Source organism: Xiphophorus couchianus, chromosome 13 (assembly GCF_001444195.1).
Source record: "Xiphophorus couchianus chromosome 13, X_couchianus-1.0, whole genome shotgun sequence".
Taxonomy (NCBI): domain Eukaryota; kingdom Metazoa; phylum Chordata; class Actinopteri; order Cyprinodontiformes; family Poeciliidae; genus Xiphophorus; species Xiphophorus couchianus.
The window spans coordinates 9100464-9119856 of NC_040240.1; the positions used below are offsets into that span (position 1 = coordinate 9100464).

Genomic DNA, 19393 nt, shown 5'->3' on the forward strand with positions numbered 1-19393 from the left:
GTTTCCTATGGGGAATTTTGGAACAGTTTTAGATTGGTTTAGCTTTTACTTTACAAATAGAACCTTCAGGGTCCAAATAAGCTTCATCCTTTCAGCTCAAGCTGATCTCACATGTGTGGTGCACAAGCAGTGTTTTTTGGGCCCACTTCTTTCTTTCTCTTTCTCTCTCTCTGCTATAAATTCATACATTTGGACTATTCTTCTATTATGAGTGAAAGTTTTCTCAGAGTACTCCAGTTTTCTCATACTGTCCAAAAACATATTTACATAGTAGATTAACTGGTTACTCTAGATTACCCTAGAAGTGTGAGGGGATGTACAGTATGTGTGTATGTTTGTCACTTGTGTCTTTGTGCTGTTGGCTTTGTTGCCCAAAATGAAAAATGCTGACATATTACAATTTGAAAGGAATAAAATACACATTTTTGCAGAGCTAGAAGCTGCTGCATCTGTTAATCGCTTTGATTTTCATAAAGAAAATTCTTAAACAAAAGTAAAACTAGACAAAAAAAAAATAGAACAAGTAGGTGTAAAATATGTATGCACAAGAAAAGTAACTTAAAGCAATGCCCAGCAATAAACTGGGCAAACACCAAACACAAGAAGCAGGAGTTTAATCCCTAAGTCAGTTTGACCAAATTATAATTTGTCATTGTTATACTGTGTTATCTTTGGATGACTTTCCAGACGCAAACACAGATTTGGGACCCAGCTATGTTTTCGCTAGAAAGCCTCTTACAAAGTGGCTAAACATACAGCTACAAAATATCTCTGTTATTTGTAGACACAATATTGATTTATCATTTGAGTTAGGTGGGATTGTCTTGTTCCTGAATGATTTATTAGTCAGTGTAAAGAGTGTGAATCAATCTTTGTACAATGTTGACATAACTAAAAAAAAAAAAAAAGGCAAAAAATCCTTAGAAATGCCTTCAACAGATATCAAATGTTGCTGACCGCACAATCAGTAAGTGGTAATATTTAGATCAATATTTAGAGAGTCCAAATTTTTGCAAGCAGGTGTGGAGGAGCCATTATTGAAACAAATGAACACCAATTTTTGTACAAAACGTCTTGAACACAATTGAAATTCTCCATTTAATGTTCTCTTTTGTCCCACAGTGATGGTGGAAAGCTTCCAGTAACCCCCTCTCCCCCCCTCCAAGCTGCCCCGTGTTTCCCCTCTGCGTGTGTCGAGATCTGAGAGCTTCCTTCACGATCCCAGACTGCCTTGGTCTTGATCAAAGGTAGCATGTGTTATTCAGTCAAACTATGATAAAGGGGTTCCTGTTACAATTAAGGGGAAGTTGTATTTTTTTTTAACACTGCCCCCTCCCCTCTTACCCTCTCCTGACTTGTTCGCACATTGGTCAGATAACTGTGGACATGAGAGCTCTGGATTTGACCTCTGTTTGACAGTAATGATTGCACCTTGACCCTCTGCTTTTTTGTCCAAGCGATGATGATGACCCCCTCGTGTGTTTTCTTCAGACTAGAAGTGAGCTAAGGGAAATCCCTGAGTGATAGCGAGCGCTACAACTCACCACTTGTACAGCATCTAACATACAGTGATAGTTGAAGAGAGATTTTCACAAAAGGTTCTGTGGTTTCTACATTCTAACTCAGTGGACCGAATTTAGCAGTCCCAGTACCATGCGTCCATAACCCATGTGCTTGCATGGGAACGTGTCCTTTTTCCCTTGCAGTCCCCCCTTTCACATACACCCCCATCCACTTCCTGCTATCTCCAGGGCCAATCTAAGGCTGCGCTATTACGAGTCCTGTACTCGGCGTGTTAGCGGCCGATTTAGAACATCAACACCATCAATCAACCCGGCGATGGGGCCAACCAGCTGGCTGAACCGTCCCGTCCCAGCACCGTACAATTTGTCATCCGACGAGGCCAACTTGCGTTCATGTAACTACACCCAAACCTTTCTCCACTTTGTTTCTACCCTTCTGATGACTTTTTGACTCGGCCTTCTGAACGACTTCCTTGAAGCCTTGATGTCTCGACTCACAAAAGCCTCTTTGCCAAAAGTTTTAAGCTTGTTTTCTTTTTGTCTCTTCATATGAGAATAATTGAGCAGTAATGGACAGTCATGAAAGAAAGCTAACTTTGGTTCCCGTTGACTGATGTTTGTATTTCTGTTTAAAAAAAAAAAAAGAAAGAAAAAAGGGGGAACAGCAGCCGGCTGTATTCCCCACTCTTTGGCCATTACTTTTGCTGGAAAAATGAGCTGTTCTTTGGCTATTACAAATGTTTCCCCTTTTGTTTTATACGTCTCGCTGAGCAAGGTAATTATGCACCAGAGTATATGGACAACATATAAACAAACAAGTAAACATGCAGTGGAGAAAGCGTGACTCATATTCCTATAAAACACTAGATATGCTCACCTAAACTGCACTAGTGTTTAGTTTGAGGTATACTTTCTGTTGTGTTGCAATAACAGAACAGAACAGACTTTATAAGTCTGTAAAAGTCAAAGACATGCTCGATTAAAAAGACAAGATTTAAAGTGCCTTGCAAATGCATCTAAGGCCGTTAAGCCTTGTCACATTTTTTCTAAGTTCAGCCACATTATTTTTATATATTTTACTAGGACTTTATGCGTTAAACCAACACAAAGTAGTTTAGAAATGTGGAGTGGGAAGAAAAAGATGAACGATTATCAATATTTTTGATGAATAAAAAGCTGAAAAGTCTGGAGTGCATTTGCATTCAACCTCCCTGTTTCACTGTTTTGTAGGACAGCCTTTCACAGCTACTGCAGCTTCAAGTGTTCTTCCCACTCTTCTATAAAGGGCAGACAAATAGCAGCAGTCCTATAAACAAATATTTGTAGCTGATTTGTGGAGCTCTACAGCTCCTCCAAAGTTACCATGGACTTCTTCGCTTCTGCCTTGATTTTTGCCTTATTTGTTCTGGTCTGTCAGTTTATGTGGACAATCATGCTGTTTAGCTTTAATTTCTTTGCAGCTTTGTCCCTGACCTATTATTTTACAAAAAACGTGTTTTTTGTGTATCTATTCTGAGCTATTCTTAAGATCCCATTAAAATACAGAGAGGTTTGTGGTTGCAATTGGCCAAATTGAGAGAAAAATGCAAGGATATTTTAAATACTTATGCAATATAATTTATGTTCCAACTTTATTCACTTTACCAATATGTAAAGGAAGGAGATGCCACAACTTTCATTTTTTTGTTCAATCATAATGAGGTTCACTGCAGCGTTGCATTTGAGAAACTTCCTCCAGGAATGATGTCATGGATACCATCCCAACACGTACACACAGGCTTCCTCTCCTTCTTATAATTGCTCAGCTTCCCGGCTTTCCTTCTTTCTGCTCTACTCTTCCTCCCCAGTCCGGCTGACTGAGCCCTGAAGGCACAGAGTGGGCCTTGGAGTTGTCCAAACAGCCGAAATGAAGATCGGGGGAAGTTCCTCGTTCTTTTGTTTCCGCCATCTCTGGCAGGGGAACAAGTGCACCACAGTGCGCTGACTTGGGAGTATGTCGACTGGGGTCACGGCATGGCGGCCCGTCAATCCCTTTGCAGTCACGCTACCATTCCTCTCCTCAGCGTCCCACCACTGTGGACAGCCAGACAGCCGGCCCAGCTGCACAACCGCCTGCCCCTTTACCCATTCAATCAGCCAGGGTCAGCCACAATCAACCAGTGATGATGCACATCTGTGTGTGTGAGCAGGGAGGTATGCTGCAAAGAGCCTGCACCCCCCCTTCCTCTGAATCAGATGAACAAAACAGTAAGGCTTCTTCTGCCACAACAAACTCAGACATGAGGACAGCCAAATTTATATGCAAGAAAACAAAACAGAAAAAAGAAATAGCTGCAAACAGTGGAAGGCAAAGGCTGTGTCAAATTTAGAAGATCAACGTTTATATCAGCGCAAGGGATTAGCAAGAGTCTGCAAATCACTGCCGACACTTCCAGATATCCGAGTGAAAATGATTTGTGCTAAACAGAACCAGGCATCAGAACTGGGCGGCTTTTTCGCCACTCGCACGCAACTTTATTTGCCTGCGAATAATTTTCCAGCATCCACTTCAAGAATAGGCACGTTTGATTTCAGCTTTACGAGAGCATGTTTTACAAATTCCACCCGGGCCAAGACAAACTGTACCTGGCAGCCGTACAGAAAAAGGCTTTCCTGACCTGTTTTAGGCATAAACAAGTCCAGAAACAGCTTGGATTTAACACCGGAGCAGACCAAATACAGACAGACATATTGCATTTAAAATCACTAAGAATTATTTTTAAAAAAAAAGATGCTCAAATATAACCTAAAAAGACTAATATCAATTTGATATTGTCATATTTCTGCTTTTAATCAATTCATTCAGCTTGCAACCGCCACGGTGTTCTTTCGGTACCTGCAAGAAAAATGTGTTTAGGGACATGGGGGAGTGATTGGGCAAAATTACAACAAGCAGAAATTGGACCCTTGGCACTGGTCTTGCTTTGAAAAGTCTTAATGACAAATCACCACTTTCTCTTTCACCTCCTAGTGTTTCATCTGAACTCTACCCAGGATACTCTGCTCCCATTCTGCAGCAACACATCACCAGCTGAGATGGCTTTAATCTGCCTGCCACCAGATTCTGAAGCAACAATTTTATAGCTGTATGCCAGCCTGAACTTCTGTGATAAAAGTACTTTCTAAAATTATGTGTAGTGTCACTGTATCTTAAAAGGGCACACTGGTCAGGTCTGTTGTAATTGTGGCATTTTATTGTGGTGAAAAGGTTGATTTTGCACGTCGGATGCACGCGATGTGGCTGAAATCCGTGGCTTTCAAACTTTTTAAAGTACTTCTTTACTAAGCGGACTTTTTGCATTTGCTGTCCTTTGGGGGAAAAAAAGTAGACTCATGTTGCTATTAGCTAACACCTGTTGCTTGTCTTCAGCTGTCACTGAGCTAGAGGTGGCGTACAACCAGGTCTCAGATCCATCAGAGAGATAAATTAAACAAACATGTAGGCAAGCAGACACTTTACAGCATCTTCAGAGCACTTCAAATCACATGCATATTTTTGGGCTTTGGGAGGAAGCAAGTTCCCAGAGAGAAACTTTCGCATGCATGTGGAGAACTTGCAAACTCCATTAAGAATGTCCCTCGCTGGGACTTGAACCCAGAACCTTCTTGCTGCAAGGCAACATCGCTATCAAATGCTCTACAGAGCAGTCTGAAGGCTTTATATTACACCATATTTCCAGTGTTTGTATTTCTAAAAGGGTCGTTGGCTCATATGAAATAAGGGGGATTATGAAACTTGATCACACCTGATTAACTCTAAGCAATCTCCTGCTAGAGAATTAGGACTGTGTTCAAACTCAGAGGCTGGATTTTCTGAGTTTCGAGAGGAAAATACAGCTGAAATGTGCCCAAATTCCACATTTTATTGTTACTTTTTGCTATCAGCTTGTTTTGCTAACGGTAGTTAACAATTAGCATATCCCACTGTTTCAGTTGGAAGGTAAAAATCATTCCCAGTTTTAAGGGCTGACTTTCAAGAAAAATCAAACACACACATAGTAGGTACTAATACACATACATAAGTTGTTTATTGGACACAGGATGTTGCAGAAAATAAACATAAAAAATGTGTTATTAATAAGTGTTGCAAATTACCCTGAATTGTGAGTTTTCCTGCCAGAAATGTTGGGCATAAAACCACCACAACACAAATGGGCAAAATGATCCAGAGTCTCTCACTTTTAAGCTTATTTTCAGACTTTATCAGATGTTTGCTTTAGCTTGAAATGCTTTGATACAAGCTAAAATATTTTTAGCTTCTAACAAGTAATGAGTTGTGAGCAGATTAATAATGACAGATTTTCAGTTTGTAAATCGCTGGTTCTGTCTTGGCTAAGGAAACACACAAAGCTTCACCTCAGAGCAAAATCAAGGGCTCTCCTCCCACCTATAACAAGAAACTGCAGCCAGCCTTCCAGAGCTGACTGATGGGTGAAGGATAGCAAAACTAAATCCCAGCCCAGGTGACCACCAGCAGTCTCTGTCTGCCGCCTCGTCCTGAGGGTCTAACTACTTAATAAGTGGCTGTCCAAGGTTTCCTGGACATTGTCCAGACCAGCAGAGGCCCCCATTCAAAACGGACGGGCATCTGCGTAAGGAGGGCTCCATTTATCAATCAAACCAATCACAGACTTTTCCGGGACTAGGGACAGCCACATGTTGGGGATTAGCTGCATGGAATTTGGTCCAACTAAATTGCGGAGTCAGCCTGGTCAGAGATTACAGCAAAATCAACAGTTAAAGAGTTGGATTACACTTCAGATGGAGCTATTTGTATTAGTACCTATTAATGTGAATTTAGGTTTTAAGTTAAACTTTGACATTGAGCACAGCTGCAGAGGCTAAACTACTGCGTCAGAGAAAATAACAGAAAAGTCAGCAAATGGGCATTTTTTTAAAAAGAATAAAACATTTTTTTGATATAAAAACTCTGGGCGATTCTGTGTTCTGGTGCTCATGCACTACTTGGCAAATGTATCCATACACCTTGAACTTTGCCACATTTTGCCACACTACAACCATAAACTTGACTGTGCTTTATTTGGAGTTTATGTGATAGACCAACAGAGAGTAGCAGATAATAAAAAAAGTTGTAGATGTTGTTTTTTTTTTTTTAATAATTACCAGCAAAAGTCAGACATTGTAGCATATTATTATTCTTTGACCTAAACCATACCACTGTAGCTCTGGCTGTTTGTTTAATATCTTTGGCTTTTTGAAAGAATTTCTGTCCCAGTCTCAAGTCATTTTCAGCCTGCAAGAGATTTTCTCTTAGGGTTGCCCTGTACTTAGCTCCATCCCCAAAACTCCAGCTTTTCACCACTGCACACTTGATGTTGCCACCACCATGGTTTATTAGGGAGTATGGTGTGTTCATGGGTGAGGTGCAGTGTTATTTTATCACCACCAGATTGTTTGATATCATCCGGCTAGAGAGTTTTCGCCCACGATTGCGGTGTCCCCCTAAAGAGTGGCGTCCACAACAAAGAGTTGACACGTCAACAGATTCTTCCTGTGATTCTGGATCTTTGCAGCTCCTTCAGAGTTGCCATCGGTCTCTTGGTTGCTTTTCCTGTCAGTTTATGTGAACAGCCCTCTGTCTTTGCGGGTTTGTCTTTTTAAGTCCAGATGTTCTGAAAGAGACTCAAAGCTTAGAATGTTGTTTTACAATCTAGGCCTGCTTTAAACTTCTCTAAAACTTTATCCTTGGTCTTCTGTTGTGTTCCTTGGTCTCTTCACTAATGTCTCATTTTCTCTGAGCGGTATGGCTGCCCTAATCGTACTGCACTGTTATCCTACGGAGCTACAGGTCAGGAATGGTGCGGTGACAGGTCAGTTGTATGGGCCACTTTCTCAATGAAAATAGACAAAATAGGGTACAATAATCAATGGAAACCTCTGAGACCTTAATGAAACGATATTTATGTAAATATTACACAACATCTTGCAGATCGTTACTTGTTAAAACAAATCATGTTGGTCAATCACATAAAATCCCACTAAGATAAGTTGAAGTTTACTTTTGCCACACACTGTAGAAGCAGCTTTGCAAAAGAACGAGTCGTGCTGTTCCAAAGGGATTATATTTAGAAATCTGTTCGTGACTACATCAGTTCATGTTTACATGCAGCTCAAGATTTTCCATAGAGACAATAGACATGCTGTACATTTCACGTGTTTTCTGCGCCATGTTCGTAGCGTGTTCCTTCGCATAAACCACGTCGCAAACGAGGCTCATGTTGCGCAGGTTCAGAGAAGATATTTGCTTTTACCCAAGCTGCGAGTCGTCGTGCAGCAGATTCGATGGAGAGCGAGTTGAGCTGTCACATCACCTCTGGCATGTTGTGTCACTCCTGCTCATTACCATTTCCACGCAGGTAACAGACAAGACGCTGACAGCTGTCAGAGAAGAGCTGAGCAGTCCTTGTCAACGATTCACTGAACTCAGCCCCCCTGCCGCTTTGTAGGACACGCACACTTTGACATAATGTGACTATAACTAGAGAGAGGGGGAGGAGGTGTGTCTGTTTCTGATAGGGATAGATAGTGAAATAGTGATAGGATGTGAAAGAGGAGAATAGAGAAACAGCACAACAGATCTGCTTGAACTGATTCTTAAACTAAGGAAAGATTTTTCTTGGATTTTGGCTTAATGTTACTTGTATCAGCAAAATGGTAGAAAGGCTTGTGCATAGGCTTATGACAAGCTTATGCACTGATTGTGCTGCAAGCTGATCCTGCAGCACAATCAGTGCCCTCTGACCAACAACTGTCAAAAGTGTACAATCCTGTTAGAGTTTCCGGCTTTGCAAGATGAAAAATATTTTTTAGATGGTTCCTCCTTTGCAAATTATTTTTCTCCACCTTTAATGTGATATATGTCGTATACAATTTAACAGAAAAACAAACAATGGGTCAAGCCATGACACTTCTACCTCCATGGTAGAATCTGGTTTAATGTTTTCCTGTCCATGTAACTTGGTTTCATGGACCAGGAGATCCTTGTCCAGATTCTTCTGTGGCAAACTTTTCTATTAAAGTTAAAGTTAAATTTGACCGATATCTTAGTGGCAAATACATAAGCATCAACAGTTGTAAGTCCCTAAATGACTTTTTTTAATGACAATTTATAGTTTTCATAAACTTCTTTTAGCATCTTGTGATCCACTCTTTGGATAACCTAGCTTGGATGGTCAGACTTGGGCATGTTGGCAGGTGCAGAAGGATCTGAGGGTTTTTATCAATGTGAACGAATCTGTGAGAATCCAGTTTTGGCCCAAGCCCTCCAGATGTGTGCAAACAGATGAAGAGGTATTTTATTTTTCAGCAGAAAAATGAGTCAAAATCATTAAAGCAAAATGGCTTCACAAGACAGAAACTTAGGTAATTTTAAAAAAACCGTATCCAGAACTCAGTCCAACAGAACAACTTTTCAGTGACCTGAAGATTCCTGTAAGCAAGAAACATTCTCACAATCTGATGTGCCCAAATTCTGCAGGTAAGTACACAAGAAAACAAAATGCTGAAATTACTTAACACAAAGATTTTTCAACAAGTAAATATTAGTCTTGTTGTGTGGACATTTGTGCTACCAGCTATTGTGCTGTCATTTGAATTGCACTTCAAATATGTCACAATAAAAGTGGGAAGTGTTTTGAAATCATTAGGTCTCAATTTTTAAGTAGGATTTTTATACTATTTAGAGCTGTTCTAAAGCAGCAAAGGCTAGGGCGTAAGAGCCATAGCACCTCTAACAAGGGTGATTAAAAATACATAAACAAATATTACCGCAAAACACAGTGTATTTCCTCACTTAATTCATCATAACAGTCAACATTTCCATTCATGTTGCACCAAAAACCAAAAAAATTAACTCTGATTTTACACCGAGGACAGATTAAGCTAATGACTTAGTGTCAGCATGAGGATAGACTTTGTAGATAATGGGCACTTCCCATAAGAGTGCTTTTCGCCAAGGGGGTTATCACCTATGGTAAGAGTGTGTGAGTGCTTTTCACATACACTATAGGTCGGCGGCATTGGACCATGGACACAGAGGTAACACACTATTAACGTGCATTACTGGAAATAAATTAGCATGTAATTCTACGATTTTATTAAATGATATTTTGGGGGTCCAAAAGTAAGCTGCTGTAATTGTAATTGGAATGTGTTTTGAGTGCTTGGATTATCATGCATTTATGCAAAGATATTTGACGAGCTAAAATAGTTTGCAAAAGCTCCTCAGGGAGATTTTTTTTTTTTGCAGCATACATAGAGAAATTGAGTAAAGTCATGCTTATTCCTACAGACGTTCAAGATCCAGCCATAGAGTTGTCATTGTTCCTCGGGTCTTGATTTCCAACCGGGGGGCTTAGGCACAATGAAGCTAGACCCCCCATATTTCATTTCTCCCCCGCTGATAGCATTTATCAGCAGCATCCTGATAAAAACAGAATATGCAACTTAAGCCTGAGCAGGGCTTAGCCGCCGAGGAGGACCGGATTACCTGGAGGCTCGCCGGGACAGGCATGAGATTGTGCTGTCATAAAGGGCCATTAGCCTCTTGGCAAACTGTACCTCAAGCCCAAGATGACAGAGCTTTTCAAGACAGAAAGGCGGGGGGTAAAATATGAAACTTAAATTCATCATGACAGATGGCTGTGTGAAAGGGACATCCAGAAAGGTGGATTTGTGAAGATAAAACGAGCCTAAAAAGGCTCATTCTTTTCCATTTTGATTTTTTTATTTGATTCTTTTGGGAGTTTCATCGAACTTTCCTATCGAATTTCTTCATGAATTAGCTAATATCCATTGTTTTCCTCTCCCGTATGTGTTTATATGAAAAGAGAGACAGAACTTCCACACAAAACACAATGGAGTAGACTCACTGACTGGTTGGGATTAAATTTAATACAGGATCTTGACAGACTTATCCTGGAAGCAAGTTGCTCTCCCTGTAGATTTACTATAGGATCCAAGTATACTTTTTTTTTATTTAAAGATTTCCCTTGATTCCCTTGCCTGGTTAATCTATGAGAATTACATATTTATTTCTTTACAGGATTTAAATTTTCCATTGGAGTGTTGACTTAATCTTAGAATGACTTTACAGTCTATGTGTAACATTTTGATTGTGAGGAAGCACCTATTTCAGATTGAAGGAGAAATGGCAACATGAAACACAACTGCAACAAGGCTTGTTGGCTAAACTGGCCATAAAATACTGATCTGGATCAAAAGAAAAAGTGTGTGAAATTGTTTGGTATTTTGCTGAGTGGATTCAGGTGTTAGGCTACTTTGAGTTATTAGGCAACAATAAATGTGAGCATAGAAATATCTCAGGTGGAGTTTCTCAAGGCATTATTCTCGTGCCACTTTTATTCAGTATCTAAGTGTGCCCCCACACCCTCTCTTAGATTATGGCATACCACAGCATCCCTTATCATGCAGATGCTGATAGTCTCTCTGAATGTCAATTAAATTAACAAACCAACGGGTTCAAATTTTATCCAACTTTATACAGAAAAGACACAGGCAATTAGGGAAAGTTAGCAATAAAATTAGACTCAAGCTGAGGATCTGAGCATGCAAGAAACCTATAGTGTATTGCTGTGTTTCATCTTGTGTATTATTGCTTCTTGTCATATTTAGTGTCTGGTGTGTGTTATACTGCATGTCAACATCAACTTGGCAAGGGATAACAGATGGAAACTAAGCTATAATCTGGCATATTTATAAATACATCTGAATCTATGTTCATTATAGATTTAAGTTTATATTTTAGCACCCAAGAATGTCTATTACTATATAAATGCACAACCATCTTAAACATATTACCACCATAGAGGTTTTCCCGTGGAAACTGGGCATTGGTCTGTTGAATGAATGAAACAGAGAGCTGCAGTTTATCTAGAATTCTGCTGCCAGAGTCTCAACCAACACTAGAAAAATTGATTATATCACACAGAAATTAAGATCCCTGCACTGGCTCCCTATTGGTGATATAACAGATTTTAAAAAACCTGTCACCCTGTTTTGGACATAAGAACATTTGAGAGTTGTTTACTAGGTTAAAATCTGGACCACTAAAACCAGTTTGAGAGAAAAACGGTGTTATGGATTCTTATTCTTTTCTGCATTCTGTACCCTCCAAGGGTAGTCTAATCAGTTCCAGTCTGCTTACATATTACTGGCAGCAGTCACACATAAACATGGTTATGTAAGCTACAGTGTGTGTACGTATGTAAGCAGATAGAAGAGAATAAAAGAGATAGAGGAAAAGACAGGATCCATAACAACAGGATTCTTTAAATCAGGAAAGTTTATTGCAACTTTCTCCTCAAAGTCAAAAATGACCTAATCGGCACATTTTAATTTTACTTTAACCAGCAGTTAAATTAACTTTAAAAAAAAATGTTTATTTTAATTTGATGCTTAAATGCAGCCATTATTCCCCCTAATTTATTCCTTTTCTTTAATGTAATTTTTCTTCCTGCTGTTCCTTTAGTTTCCTGTAAACCACCTTGCGTGTAAATAAGCGCGTACAAATAATCTTCCCTTTTATTCTAGGGTAGAGTCAGTTCATGACTAGACAGCACTGAATTCAGACAGCTTTCCCCCAATGCCCTGTCACTTTCTCTGACGAGCGGAAAATGAAGGCTCCTCTGTTATCTTTAGGAGGTAATCTGGATTATTTGGTGGAGAACTTTCTCTTTTACTCGCTCCATCCCTGTCCCTCTGCGATGCCTGAAGGCCACATTATGAACAAGGCCTGTGGGAAACAGCGTTGGGATAACGGGGTGCAGACTGTCAGACTGGAAGGGCAGTCCCTCAGTCGGAGTCTTGCACTGTCTCAGTAGGTGCACTTACTGTGTCTGCCGACCTGTCCTTTCCCAGAGGGCTTTGTGAAAGGGCAGAAATGTGATGCTGCTACACAGACACAAGTCACGGTGGAGTCAGTCTCCAGTGGCCATGTTGGATCTCCCAGTCTACGAACCCCCCTTTTCTTTTCTCTTTTTTTATCCTGAGCAGAGAGACTACAGGCGCCAGGCGCAGTGTAACTGCAGTCTCAGGTATGCCGGGCGGACGTTGAGGCTACTTCCCAGGACTTCACTTGCACCTGAAACTGAGTGACACGGGAACCAGACTTCAGCAATACCTCAGGGAGGGGAGCTCAAAGCGAGAAAGAGCAGCATTCATAATTAAATGCTCCATAATGGAAGATGTGAATGAAAGTTTTTTCATTTGGGGCAAATTCAGTAAATTTGATCCCATCATTTCAAGCTTCTGGTCTTAAAAATAGACATGGGGAACACAAGCTTAGTTTGTAAACAGATATTTTTCTCCACTGGTACTCTTTAAATACAGGTGTAATTTTGACAGTCAGTTAATATTACTGTTCATTTTAATTGCAAAACAACAGACTGTTGGGAAAAGTATTCCTACCTCTTAAATTTTTAAACACTTTGTCGTGTTGCAACAACAAATTTTTATGTGTTTTTTTGAGGGTTTATGTGATGGACCAATGGTGAAGCAGAAAGAAAATTATACATTATTTATTATGCAAAATTCTGAGTGGAGATGCAGTTCAGGCATAGAGAGAAGAGCAGAAAGAGAGGGTGGGGAATATTAATGTGCTGGAATGACCCAGTCAAAGTTCAGGCCAAAATTAAATAGAGCATCTGTGGTAAGATCTGAAAAATTAGCTGTGATTGAATAGGAAGGGGATTCTACAAAGTGCTGACTCAGGGAGGTGGAGTTAACTACACACCATGCTTTTAATAGTTTGATCTGGAAAGTTTTGACAACCTTATAGCCTGCTCCTGCCCTTTAACAATTTTGCAAAACGTTGTTGTGATCTGTTGATTATATAATTAGTAAATGAAAGTCTACAGGACAAAAGGTGGAAAAACTCCAAGTGATATTTGCACTTTTTAAATGGCATTGTTTAAAATTAAATGTGTTCATCGCCTCCAGAACAGCTGTAATATCAGTTTCTTCTTTCTTTTTTCTCTTAATTTGTAAATTCTTAAAATTAAAAGTTTTGAACTTACAGCTGTGTTTTATTTCTGCGTTATGCAGCTGTGCATTTTTACGTCCACATGGATGGCATTGTTTAAACACTTTAGCCTTGACTTCTTTGCAAGTCTTCTTCCTCTTTCCTCTGAGTGTTGTGCCATTGTCATGTGCAAAGGCTTTGGATGATTACAAAATAATTTGAAAATAGAATAAGTACGTGGTGCCTAAGTTTGAGGTTTGTTCCGTCTGTCAACAAGTGACAGTTGCAGAGCAATTTCCATTGTGGCGTGAGTGGTTTTGTGGTAAATGTGCGCTCCCATTTATCTAAAATACATCCTAAGCTGTGGCTGCCGCTTCATTATTCGAGCGAGCCGCAAGGGTTACAAAGTGCATTTGTTCCCAGATGAAAAATATGTACAGAAACTCCAATGGCTGGAGTGTGTTTGTTTAGAGGAAAGAGGGCTTTCTAGTTGTGTGGGAAAAAAGTGTGTGTGCTAGTTGAGGGAAGAGAGAAAGAAGCACAGAGAAATTTACAGAAGAGGTGTTTGATTTCTCAAATATCTGCACATATATTTACTTGACCTTCTCATTGTCAGTCTTTGCATTCATTCTCTTCATGCTTAAAACATAATAAAAACAGAAACAGCTGCTTTGCATTGGCTCTAGCTGTAACTACAAAAGTCTAAACGTAGGAAACATTGCAATATTAAGACATATTGCATGTCTTAATGTTATTACAGAACCAAGCTTTTTTTCATAATCACATATGGTATTATGTAAACTGTTAAAGATTATAAATAGACATTTATCCATTTTGTATTAATACATTCTGGTGCAAAATGTGTGAACCAACAATAGGAGTAATTTACATCAACACAATACCTTACATTTATTAATATTGTCAAGATAAGAACTATTTTACTATCCTTTATTCTCTTTCTTCTAAGTGCCACACTTAGTTTTTAACTGAGTACCTAAAGTTGTCAAAATTCAATAATTTTATCAAAAGTCAATATAAGTATAGATCTATAAGCCTATGCATATGTTTTTTTGTCTACGTTTGTGCTGTAAAGATGTGCTATTCTTAATTAAATGCTTAAAGAGAACTTTAAACTCATACTTAATTCTTAAAAGTTTTTATTTTATAGTGCATTTTTAATAAATATAAATAATTATAAAAAACATTATGTGCATTTTAATCTTATTTTATAAATGAACAAATCAATCTAGTTTAAGAAACATCTTCTAGTACTTCTGTTATTGATAATTGTGTTGCCATCTTCCTCTGTGAAAAATACATTTATTATAATCTTACTGATATTATTAATTCCATGTCTGATTCTAAATTTCTTTGTATCTTTTTTTATGTTTCTGAATTATTGCACTTCAAACAATTTGTCAGGTAGTTTGATGTCATTGCCCTCAGCTGAGTCTCTATCCACAATCATATTACTGGAGTTAAACTACTGTAGCTTTGCTTGAGCTTGAGACTGTTGACTTTTGCGTTGTCCTGCGCAGTCGCCACCCGCCTGAACAGCCTCGCGTTCCCATAATTCCCTAGTGATAGAGAACCATTCATCACGGAGCAGCACACAGCAGCAGAGCTAACATGTCAGACAAGAAGCAGACCGTAGACCTGGGCTTATTGGAGGAGGACGACGAGTTTGAGGAATTCCCAGCTGAGGGTAAATATTTTGCGTGTTTTGTGAATATATAAGGTGCTCATTTAACTTTGAACAGGATATCCGCAGCCCTAAAATTATCGCTGCGAGGCCGCGCGCAGTGACTCAGCTAGGCTAGCCGCATTAGCATTTGCTAGCTAACCGAAAAAAACCAACATTCCACTGAAACTGATTTATTTAACCACAATAATCAAATCTTCTAACATGTTGTCTCTGGACTGTATGAGAAAACTTGCATGCAGTGGTTCTCTGCCATACCACTTCTCATTTTTACTGTACAAGCTGTAGCTCATCACAGCTAGCAGTGTGTCACAACGATATCATAGAAGGAGACACAGTTTGCATTAAAATATGTAAAGGTTGTGGACTTAAACAGAAAAAAATGGCCTTATTTGTTACCTACTGTAAATACATTTTCAGCAAATGTTCGTATACATGCTCTACCTTTAGCCAGAAGGCATGACGCATATTGCACAATAAACCTTTTATAGGCATTAACAGAGAACATTACAACCTGGAATGAATACAGTAAAGATCTCCTTGAATCCTTTTCGACTTAATAATAAAGATAAGGATTTATTTTATTAACTTTAGCGCTAGTGTCAAATACAGACAAAAAGGATGTGTGTCTGAATATGGCATGCAGCCCTGCTTACACTACTTTTAGCACTTTTTGACGAAGGCAATGTTTTTAGCAACGGGTTGATTAAACCTGAGCTCACAAATAAATACATTTCATTACATTGGTGAAAACATATGGTTATTAGTCTGCTACATAATGAAAACATTATGAGCAGACTTTGTTTGATTTACAATTCAACTTATCTTAAGGTCAGTCGAACACTGTTTTGTCGGACCAAAACTTCAACATTATACACCTACTTTGTTGTTGGCAGCTATAGAAAAAGGGCTTTTTCCTGTTTAACTTTCTGCCTGAGAGTTTAACATACAAATATATAACTGTGACTCAAACTGATCTGCTGTAAATGTCAGATTGGACGGGGCTGGATGAAGATGAAGATGCTCATGTTTGGGAAGACAACTGGGACGACGACAACGTAGAAGACGATTTCTCAAACCAGCTGAGGTAATGACTAATGTAGCACTATAAATTATATTAAAGCTCTCACTTAGCTAAGCACAGCAACATACCAAGTTGAACAGTACAGTGGAAATAAATGTTTTGGGTTTTTTTGTATTTTTTTTTTATGTCTCCCTTGATGAGTGTTAAATTTATTTAACTTGCATTTTAAATCCTCTTCCTTTGGCCCCTGTGTGATTCACTGAGACCCCTATGTTTTGCTGTGCAGATAAAATAACAGTTACAGCTTTTGTTTCACCAATTTATACTATTTTGAAGTTGTCTATCTGGGTTTCATGTAATGGTGCCGATATGACATATTTGTATTAACAATGTTACATCAAACAATGCAATGTAGCCTCATCAATCAATCAATCAAATTTTATTTGTATAGCACATTTCAGCAGCAAGACATTTCAAAGTGCTTTACATCATTACAAACACAGAAACACAATGCAATATAGAATCAATAATCAAAACATGACATTAAGTCAAGTTCCATCCATAGATTTGTAATTGATTACATTTCAAATACAATTCTAAACAGGTGGGTTTTTAGTTGAGATTTAAAAGAAGTCAGTGTTTCAGCTGTTTTACAGTTTTCTGGAAGTTTGTTCCAAATTTGTGGTGCATAGATGCTGAAAGCTGCTTCTCCTCGTTTGGTTCTGGTTCTGGAGATGCAGAGCAGACCAGAACCGGAAGACCTGAGAGGTCTGGAAGGTTCATACAACAACAGCAGATCTTTAATGTATTGTGGTGCTGAGCCGTTCAGTGATTTATAAACTAACAACAGTATTTTAAAGTCTATTCTTTGAGCTACAGGGAGCCAGTGGAGGGACTTTAAAACTGGTGTTATGTGCTCTATCTTCCTGGTTTTAGCGAGAACACGAGCAGCAGCATTCTGGATCAGCTGCAGCTGTTTGATTGATTTGTTGGACAGACCTGTGAAGACGCTGTTGCAATAATCAATACGACTGAAGATGAATGCATGGATGAGCTTCTCTAGATCTGGCTGAGACATTAGTCCTTTAATCCTGGAAATGTTCTTCAGGTGATAGAAGGCCGACTTTGTAACTGTCTTTATGTGGCTCTGGAGGTTCAGGTCAGAGTCCATCACTACTCCCAGGTTTCGGGCCTCATCTGACATTCTCAGCAAAAGTTGTATCAAAATCAAAAGTTACATCAGGGTCACAAATATTTTTGTTTACCTCATGTTCTTCCTGTTTTGTGCAGCCGGCAGTCTTGAACTTTGATATATGGCAGGGGCTAATTATGTAGGGAAGGGGATTCTTACTGTCCTGCTGTTCTTAGATTGTCTTTTTCTGCTTCTATAGATCACTTTTCCAGTAATGGTAGTGTACCATTTCATATTTCATGATTAGTTTTTAATTCCCTAATTAGGTCTAAAAATCAGCATATGAAATACAAGAAATGTAATTAAGTTTGATCTTAACAGGATTTATGTTCGGAAAGTTATCTCCAGGTCTGTAATGCTTTGAAGGCGCATATGTAATCAATAACTGTTGATAGATAAGTGGTGGCTCTGTTTATGTTTGAGTACACTTAGAACTTAGTAATAGTAATATGCTATTTTATTTAGTTCAATTACAATAGACCTACCATTAAGTTGTTTCTTAAAGATATCATTATTGTTTAAGGGCACAGCTGCCATCTGCATGTATAATCATCAAATCCATAGCTGCATGCATTATCTAATATTTATGTAGTTCTTTTTCTCTCTCTTCCATCTCTTAATGGTTCTTACAATCAATACCAGAGGGTACTTATGCCCCAACCACCCACCAGTAATCATCTCTGCTGACTTGATCTTTTCTATTTTCTTTCTCCTTCCTGCAGAGCGGAGCTGGAAAAACATGGTTACAAGATGGAGACGTCATAGTGGCTCGCACTAATTCTCTGTTCAGTGACGTTGGACATGGACATTTATATTTGATCATCTCTGGATGGCCGTTTGTCACAAGAAGACTTTCAAGGATTATAATTTGTTTCATTCTTTTTTTTTTTGTAATAAAAACTGATGTTTAGGAGGAAACATGTTTGAGTTTTATTTTTTTTCTGCTGACAAGTTTTACTTCCATTAGTACCTGGTTTGATTTTAATCCTAAATTATTTTTAACATATCTTTAAGTAGTGATACATTTCTTTTATCGGGTAACAAATCTTTAAGTAATAATACAAAATATCTTGTATTTTTCATACAAAATAATCAATAGGTTTTTGGTACATACACCATAACTTTGTTGCAGGTATCGAAGAAAACCCTGTTTTGGTTTGATATATGTGCAATTTTTAAAATGGGTTAAAAAAACCCATCTTGAACTGCTAAACTACCCTTTTTTCCTCTAAGGGTGTATTCAGACCAACCCAGGATTAGAGTCCTGAATCAGACTCTAATCCGTTTGTCTAGAAAGTCCGAGTTTTTGGAGAGATCTGAATGCAAATTTGAATTCCAAGAACAGACTTCAAAACCGAACTCTGATCCGCCTAAAAACCTAAGTCTCGGTCGGGTTGAAGTGGACTCTAAAAGGGTAGAATATCTGTCTGAATGCAACCTGACTGGAGACTGTTTCAAAAGCAGAAAGTTAGCTACAGTGCAGGACATTCTGGTAAATATATTACTCTGCTCTGCGGGTTAACGAAGATGTTGTGTCGGTTGTCATATGAACCGGTTTGCGTGTCAACACTAAGCAAGGCAAAGCAGAATATAAATGGTTTGAAGTTGTTTTACAACCTTTTTATCAGCTTATTGTCCCATTGCTGTGGTGCTCTGTAGCTGCTGTAATTTTTAAACCTTTAATAAATGACAAAAACTGAATCTGAAAAACTGAAATTGTTTAAACATAATCATCAAATAGGATGGAGGAATTTGCTTAGTCCTCTCTTGCATCTTGATAGAAACCAAACTGTGTATAGATTTATATCAAGGGAGAATACCTACAAACGTCAGCAATTTTCTCAGCTTTAATTTAAGCCATGTTTATAGAAATCGGGTAAGAAATAAAGGCGCTGCGATCATTTTTGTGATT

At 38.7% G+C, this 19393-nt stretch overlaps 1 long non-coding RNA gene across 1 annotated transcript; it reads left to right on the forward strand.

Moving 5' to 3' along the window:
* The first annotated feature begins 15111 nt into the window (after positions 1-15111).
* On the forward strand, positions 15112-19182 carry LOC114156598 (uncharacterized). Its single transcript, XR_003597973.1, has 3 exons — positions 15112-15268; positions 16259-16352; positions 18204-19182. It is a non-coding gene; the product is annotated as an uncharacterized LOC114156598 (long non-coding RNA).
* The last annotated feature ends 211 nt before the right edge of the window (positions 19183-19393 follow it).